Here is a 7,413-nt window from a genome sequence, read left to right on the forward strand (position 1 = left end):
TTTTGTGACAATGCAGAGATTTGAAGTCAATTGTGACTTGGCTGCAATAGTGAGTAAACACTTGAAGTTCTATTTGGATAGTGACTTCTTTCTAAGGTTTGGGTGGATAACATTGGATAGCATAAGGCCTGAACCCTGATCGTTTAAGAGCTAATACCCTAATGTGACAGCGGTTATCCCTGGAGAGTTGGTTGAAGCAGCGGTAACCTTCTCTAGGGCAAGTCAGTGGCAACATTTTGAGCCTAGAGCGAGACTATGGCAACAGGACATTCGTGAGGCAACTTTATGGCATGATCCGTGGCAAACAAACCTGACTAATTCTACTGTGGCAAAGAAAAGGAAGCAAGAGTTAGCAAAGTCTAGCTAATACTAGGGTTGAATGAAGGTCAGACCAATAGCACTAGGGCAACAGGGATGTCAACAATTGTTGTGGATATGAATCTTAGTAGCACTGGGGGTTTATAACCTAGTAAGCATTACATGAACTAGTAGCATATTCATGAACTGTTGATGGAATTAAATCATCGGTTACACTGTTTACTGAAATCAATATTATTTCTATTTGCAAGAATTGAAAATAGTACTATGATACTAATAAAATACAAATTTTTTCATGTACTATATCCAACCCTAGGGCAATTTTACCCTAAGGAATATTATAATATGCTAGTCACATATGTTCATTGACAGTATAATCCACCAACCAACTTTTTATTGATAGAAGAAACATCCTATTGTTGTTTTCTTGTTCAAAAAAACTCTTCCCAAATCTTTGATCATTCTTTAAAAAATGTCTCAACAGTTTTCATGATGTGCATTGTTAGCTAGGCTTGTTGAAGAGGGATTATGAAATGTGTCAATAATTTCTATTTGAAGGAAACAACATATTGGGATTCTTTTGACAATTGACTTCATTGATCCTTTTGTTTCCTGAATAAAAATAAGTGACCAAAAGCATAATTAATGTAACTTCTTAATGTTGTGGCTCCTTGCATTGGTGTATGTTTCCAATTTGTTTCCCTTCTTTCATGACAACTTTAGACACACACACAAATAGACATAGAGATCTAGAGATAGAAGAAGAGATGTTAACCTATAACCTAACTTACTCTGATTCTATGAGTAATTAGTCATTATAGCGGATACCTTGAGTGAGGGATAGAGTATGGCCATTAGTATCTCCCCCATGCAATTGAAACTGACATCGTCATTTCCAGTTAATGTTCATTGCCATTCTTCATGTGGTCAAAACACACATGGTCGTGGATAACCAATCAGTGGCTTCATCAAATTTCCATATTATCATCACTCATTTTCTTCTTGTGAATGTCACCTTTTGGTTTGATATAATAACATCATACTAAGGGGAAGATATATACATCAATTCAAAGAGTATTTTGATTTCAGTAAAGGAACACAATTTGCATTGTGTCAAAAATATTACAGACAATGATTTCATAATTTTAAACTCTTCAAGAAAAAGAAATTATACAGGGTGATAGCAAACCAAAAAACAACGTTGATTTCTCATTCAAGATTTCAGGATTTCTTATTGGCATTGGCTAAAAGACAGGAACAACATGATTGTGTTGAAAAGTGACTTACTGCAACGCTGCAGAATTTTCTGGGAATACTGATGTACAAAAGTTGCAACTGGAGGCAATTGTCCCAGTGTTGCAACATTGCAGCATCTCTCTTGCTTCTACTAAAAGTAGGTCGGTGCAACCATTTTGTGCTTGTTTATCTAAAAGATTGGTGGGGGTGTTACAAATCCATTTGGGCACATCACTCCCATCATCCAGATCAGTGTTTTAGCGCTCATCAAACCCTAATTTCAGTTGCTACATGCCCTAAACAAGTCAACCCTCTGAATGCCTCTGTCCCAGACAGTTTCATGACTTGAAGACATCCTAAAATGACCTCTAAAGGGACCAGCGCAAGTAGGCCCATGTAAGGGTGCGCTGCAGAGCAGTTGAGTCCATGCCAAGGTGCTCTACAGAGCACTTAAGCCCTCTTTCACCTGCGCTGGGTGAGATTGAGAGAAATTCACATAGGGTTTGGGGAATATTCTTATCTCTTGGAGTCTTCTAGAAGTTTCCCTCACTTATCAACTCCTATGAGCTTGAAAATGGATGAGGAATGAGTTAAGATGCATCCTATCCTCTCATCCCTTCCTCCATGGAACTAATTCTAAGTATGGAAGGCCATTCAATACCCCCATTTATGACATAACCTCCTCCATCTTCCTATAAATTGAACACTCATCTAAGTGATCAAGGGCTGGACTATGTTGAATTGTAAGGAGATAATGTTGCTATGAGAATTGACTTTGAGACAAGTATTGTTATGCTACAATTTTGTCATGCTTTTGATGTGATGTGAATGTGGAGTGACTTCGAATCAAACTTGGTGGTTGTAATTCCTTCTTCTATTCAATAAAGTATTTGAACCTTTTTCTATATGCTTATCTTGTTATATGATGCTTATTTGTGTGAATGTATCTGATTCCATTTACTTGTAATCAATAGATCTTTTGCTTTGATTGGTTCTTTGTCTTTTGTTGATGTTTACAGGTACTTCTCAAGCGCATTAAGTACAGCGAGGAGCGACGGGACAGATACAAAGGAGACAAGAGGAAAGCGGAACTACAAGTAGGTCTTCTCATTCTCTTTGTCTTATCTATTGCTTATAGGAAAAGGCTAAATGCTTTAAACTGTTGTTCTAGATATGGCTACTTATCTAGGGAATTAGTATTTATCCGTAGATACCAAATTCTTCATAACAAGGGGCGCCTCTTTTATATTCATGCAAACCGTTCCTTTAGATTAATCCACTTTGGGGATAAATAATTTAATAAACAAAAGAAGTGATCAACCCCAAGTCAAAAGATGACGGTCTGTCCAAAGAGCGCAGAAATTCTTCTGTTACTAATGATTGCAATGTAGAAGGTCAAAAGACATCTAAGCAAGATCTCGAGAAAAAAATTCCTATAACAACAATGGAGGAGAAGCCAAAAGATGAAACAAATAAGGAAGAAGTTGAGCAAAATGGGAATAAAGACAAGATGCTCAAAAAAAACTGACAAGCTATTACGTTCTCCTTGTTGTGATAGTTTAGGCACCAAGTTCTACTATCAGAATAATTACAACGTGAATATTGTTGATTTGGGGTAGCATCAGATGTGCTCTAGCCACGAAAATTGGTGGAGAGGCTAAGGCACATGAAATCTCCAATACCCAGAAATGGTTTGAACAGATTCTAAACAGTGTGAGAGATATTAAAATAATTAATATTTTAATGGAGCCCCTAAGTCTAAACTTAGGGAAAATAAAATATTAATGTGTATTAATATAAAACTGTGTTAGAATGGTCCAAAAGTCATGGATCAAGCCAAAATTAATCTTAGCCGTTGATTAGGCACTTAATCTCGGTCGTTGAATTGTCAATGAGAAAAGTATAAAAAGGAGGTTTGAGGGTCACTTGGAGAACATACCAAGTTGATCAAGATTTCGATTTTTTGGGGTTAGGTTTGTTGAGGAAGTCGAAAGAGTGATCAAAGTTGCAGCTAAAGGGTAGTGAATACAGAAGCAGAGAGGCAGAGAGGGTACTGGGAGAATCAACGCAAAAGCCGAGAGAGAGGGACACAGAGCCAACCAGAGGCCACGCAGAGCCAGCTAGGGCCCACGCAGAGCTAGCCAGGAGCTGCACAGTGCCTCAGAGAGCCAGCGTGGGTGACGCAGAGGCTCTAGAGGCTGACACAAAGGCTCTAGAGGCTGACGCAGTGCCTCCAGAGGTTGACGCAGGGGTTATTGGGCTGATGTTGGGTTGACGCTGGGGCCAAGAAGGGCTGACGCAATCCCTAGAAGCAGACGTTGGGGTTTTCGTGGGGCGGATTGGAGCTGGGAGCTGTCGGAGTGTTTCTCTGGGGTTTCAGCCGAAACATCTGTCTCCGACTGAGAGGTACTACTGTCGAGATTATTCTCTGTTGGGTGAGGGGGTTTTGGCACCCAGATTGTATTCTGAAACTGCTTAATAATTTAAACCCTCGGATAGCTGCACCAGTTTTCCCACATTGGGTTTTACCGGGGACATCGGTCCAAAAACAACTGTGTCACTTGTGTGCTTGTTTTGTTTCCTTCGTTTGATGGTATGTAATGTGTTGAGCATGTACTTGTATTTATTTTCAGTATTTACATGGTAAATAACTTGTTAATTAATCAGAACAAGTAGGCAGAAATAAATCAGAAAAGTACATGAAGGGTTTCTAACGGGTTAGACTTAGAAATTCCAATAAATATCAGCCTATGCATTTCTGCAAAGCTTGCCAAAGATACTAGACTGTTGGAGGAACAATGAGAAACATTCTTGTAGGTACTAGACAATGTAAGAACAAGCATTAAAGTACACATTATTGGCATACAATGAAGTTTATTGGCCTTACACCTGCTAAAATTGGTGCCTCTAATGCTGCCCACCATTCAGAGAACTAGGTTATTTGCCTGCCATTACCTATTTTTCTATGGAGTTTTTTTTTTCACCTGGTTCTTCTAGTGTACTGAAATTTCTATCTTAATTAGATCTACTCCCCAATTGATCTTGTTTTGCATGGGCTCATCCTTTCCCTTCCTTGCACTTTCTGTGTGGAACGGATGCAAAGTCCCATATAGAACCTGACCTTTCTCCTGCTTCACTTTAAACCACCAAGTGAACCCTCTACTTGACTGACTAGTTGAATATATATTAAGTTTTTCAGTTGGTAGTTTTCCAAAAACTATCTTAGTTTACTAACAATTTGTTCTGTGTCATTTTGTATCATATATACCAGAGCATTAATGTTTTTATCTAGGTGCATCGCAAGGGAGTTCTCTTAATTTTTTTAGAGTCATCTAGATTTTATCTATAGAATTAAATAAAATCAATCCTTTCAGAATATATTCTCTAGCAAGTTGGAGGATGCAGATGACTGCATTTCTCATTATATCAATCTGGTTTGGATGAGCAAATTTTCAACATCAATTTTAACCTGGAGATTCTGGTTCAAAGTTGAAACTCTTATTGTACTTATATCTTTAACCATTCATTCTGCATCCAATCACTTATGCCATGCTCTAAATCGTGTTTTCTTTGCCACTTCCATACTTTTGAGGTTTTTAATTGAATGAATGTGAAAATTTGATTAACACAATGGTACAAAACCCAAACTTCTATTTTCTTTTCAAGGAAACAATATATATTTGGTCTTTGTACCTTTTGCTGAGCACAAATGCTTGCTGACTTTTATGTAATACAAGCTTTATTACACTAACAGATTCGGTTATGCGCATAATTCTTGAGGGGCTTTACAGCATCATTATCTGAGCAGCTTGGAAGAGTAAAATCCTACAAGAACTCAGTCCAAATTTTTCTTTAGTTAAATAGAATTGAACTTCATGTTCTTGGTTGCTGCTAAAAATTGCATCTACAAAAGGTCTTCAAGAGCCTTCATACTTTGGGGGAACCCAAGAACATTGTGAAATAGGAAAAAGGAATTACAATCTAGAAAACATATTACTACTCCTGATTATGGAAAGAATTACAGAGGTGAGATTTAAATCTGCAAGTCTCATTTATGCATGTTCATAGGGTATTGAGCTCTCAAAAGAAAATTGTCATTGCAAGCACCGATGATGAAACTAGTCAAAATCACTTTTGACTAATTTGCAAATTTGGTGGAAGAATTTATTGTATGAAGAAAAAATTTCTAGGATTTTGACTAGTTTGCAAATCTGGTGGAAGAATTTATTGTATGAAGAAATAGTTTTCTTATTTAAGGAATTCGAAACTTCCTAGAAGAAGATGTGTAAGTTTAGTTGTTTTGGTAAAATCTGAAGAAAGAGCAAAAGTGGCAAAAGTCTACTTGGAGTGGTAAAATTTGAGGAAGCAGCATAAAGTGATGAAAGGAATCTATATATCTATATTCTGTTTCTTTCTAAAATATCAAATATGCACTTGTCTTCATGGAATATATATAGAGAAAGAAAGAGAGTCCAAAGACTTTTAAGTAGAAATAAGTACATTTTGCAAAGACCACAAATCATAAACCCTTAATAGCCCCTCCGAATTTCAAAAAACACGCATCATATAATTATGTTGCATAAAATTTGATAAATTAAACCACACATACCTGCTCTCTAGACTTTGCTGCACCCACTACACCCATGGAACTTTGGAACTTTCATTAGTTGAATTGTTTGGGTTAGCCTTAATTTCTTGGCCCATTGAACACAACAAAAACAAAACCATAAAATATAATGAGAAATATTTAAAAAAAAACGAAGAAAAAAACAAAACAAAAACACTCATGAGAAATTGAGAGCTTACCCTTCCTTCGCTGCTTTCAGGATCGATGTGTTGGAATGCGTTTCCGTTGATCGATAGATGGTGTTCTTTCCTTACTAATGTGTTCCCTCTGATACTCGTGTGTTTCCCTGATCAATTATTAATGCCGAATGTGTCCTCTGAGATAGCGGATTTACTCGACCTGCATCCACCGATCAAATCGCTTTTGCTCCTACCACCCGGAAGGAGTTGAGGGCCTAAAAGAAATTTTCTGAAATGAGAGATATTAACCATAACTGTAAATTACAAAAAAATATTTAACACAAATTATATGCAGAAGTAAGTTTATCCTATGCAAAAACAAAAAATCTTACACCCTACATATGTCAAGAGAAAATTGCATTTGAAATGAAGAGGACTCCACCCTCTGTCTCTGTCTCTCTCACAGAGAGATATTCAACAGTTCACATCCACCTTTCTTTACCTACAGTACAAGGCACATGATATAAATTCTTAAAAACCTTCTGATATAATAATGCAGTAGAATAATGTAGCAGAATGAGTTAAATTTAACCTTAGATATCTCCTCCTGGACCTTCCCTTGCCCCCACTATACCTCCTCCTCCACCTTTTTTTTACCTACATTACAAGGCACGTGATATAAATTCTTAAATTCTTAAAAATGTTTCTAATATAATTTTTCAGCAAAATAGGAGTTAAATTTAACTGAATATACCTCATCCTTCGCCTTCCCCTGCCCCCTCCTAAGTCTATCCTATGCAAAAACAAAAAATTTTACACCCTACATATGTGGAGAAAATTGCATTTGAAATGAAGAGGACTCCACCCTCTGACTCTGTCTCTGTCTCTCTCACATGGAAATATTCAAGAGTTCACATCCCACCGTTCTTTACCTACAGAAAAAGGCACGTGATATAAATTCTTAAAAACCCTTCTGATATAATGATATAGTAGAATAACGTAGCAGAATACGAGTTAAATTTAACCTTACATATCTCCTCCTGGAGTAGAATAATGCAGGAGAATATGGAGTAGAATAATGTAGGAGAATATAAGTTAAATTTAACCTTACAT

The 7,413-nt window shown here is 36.9% G+C and overlaps 1 long non-coding RNA gene across 1 annotated transcript; it reads right to left on the reverse strand.

The window, feature by feature from the left end:
• Nucleotides 1-6,367: 6,367 nt before the first annotated feature.
• LOC149209261 (uncharacterized) lies at nucleotides 6,368-7,051 on the reverse strand. The gene is made up of 3 exons (XR_016252204.1): nucleotides 6,893-7,051; nucleotides 6,700-6,802; nucleotides 6,368-6,575 (listed from the first exon to the last, which is right to left on the reverse strand). It is a non-coding gene; the product is annotated as an uncharacterized LOC149209261 (long non-coding RNA).
• Nucleotides 7,052-7,413: the final 362 nt, after the last annotated feature.

The sequence above is a fragment of the Pinus tabuliformis genome, chromosome 1_2 (genome assembly GCF_031772625.1).
Source record: "Pinus tabuliformis cultivar Carrire ecotype Pingquan chromosome 1_2, CPIR1, whole genome shotgun sequence".
Classification (NCBI taxonomy): domain Eukaryota; kingdom Viridiplantae; phylum Streptophyta; class Pinopsida; order Pinales; family Pinaceae; genus Pinus; species Pinus tabuliformis.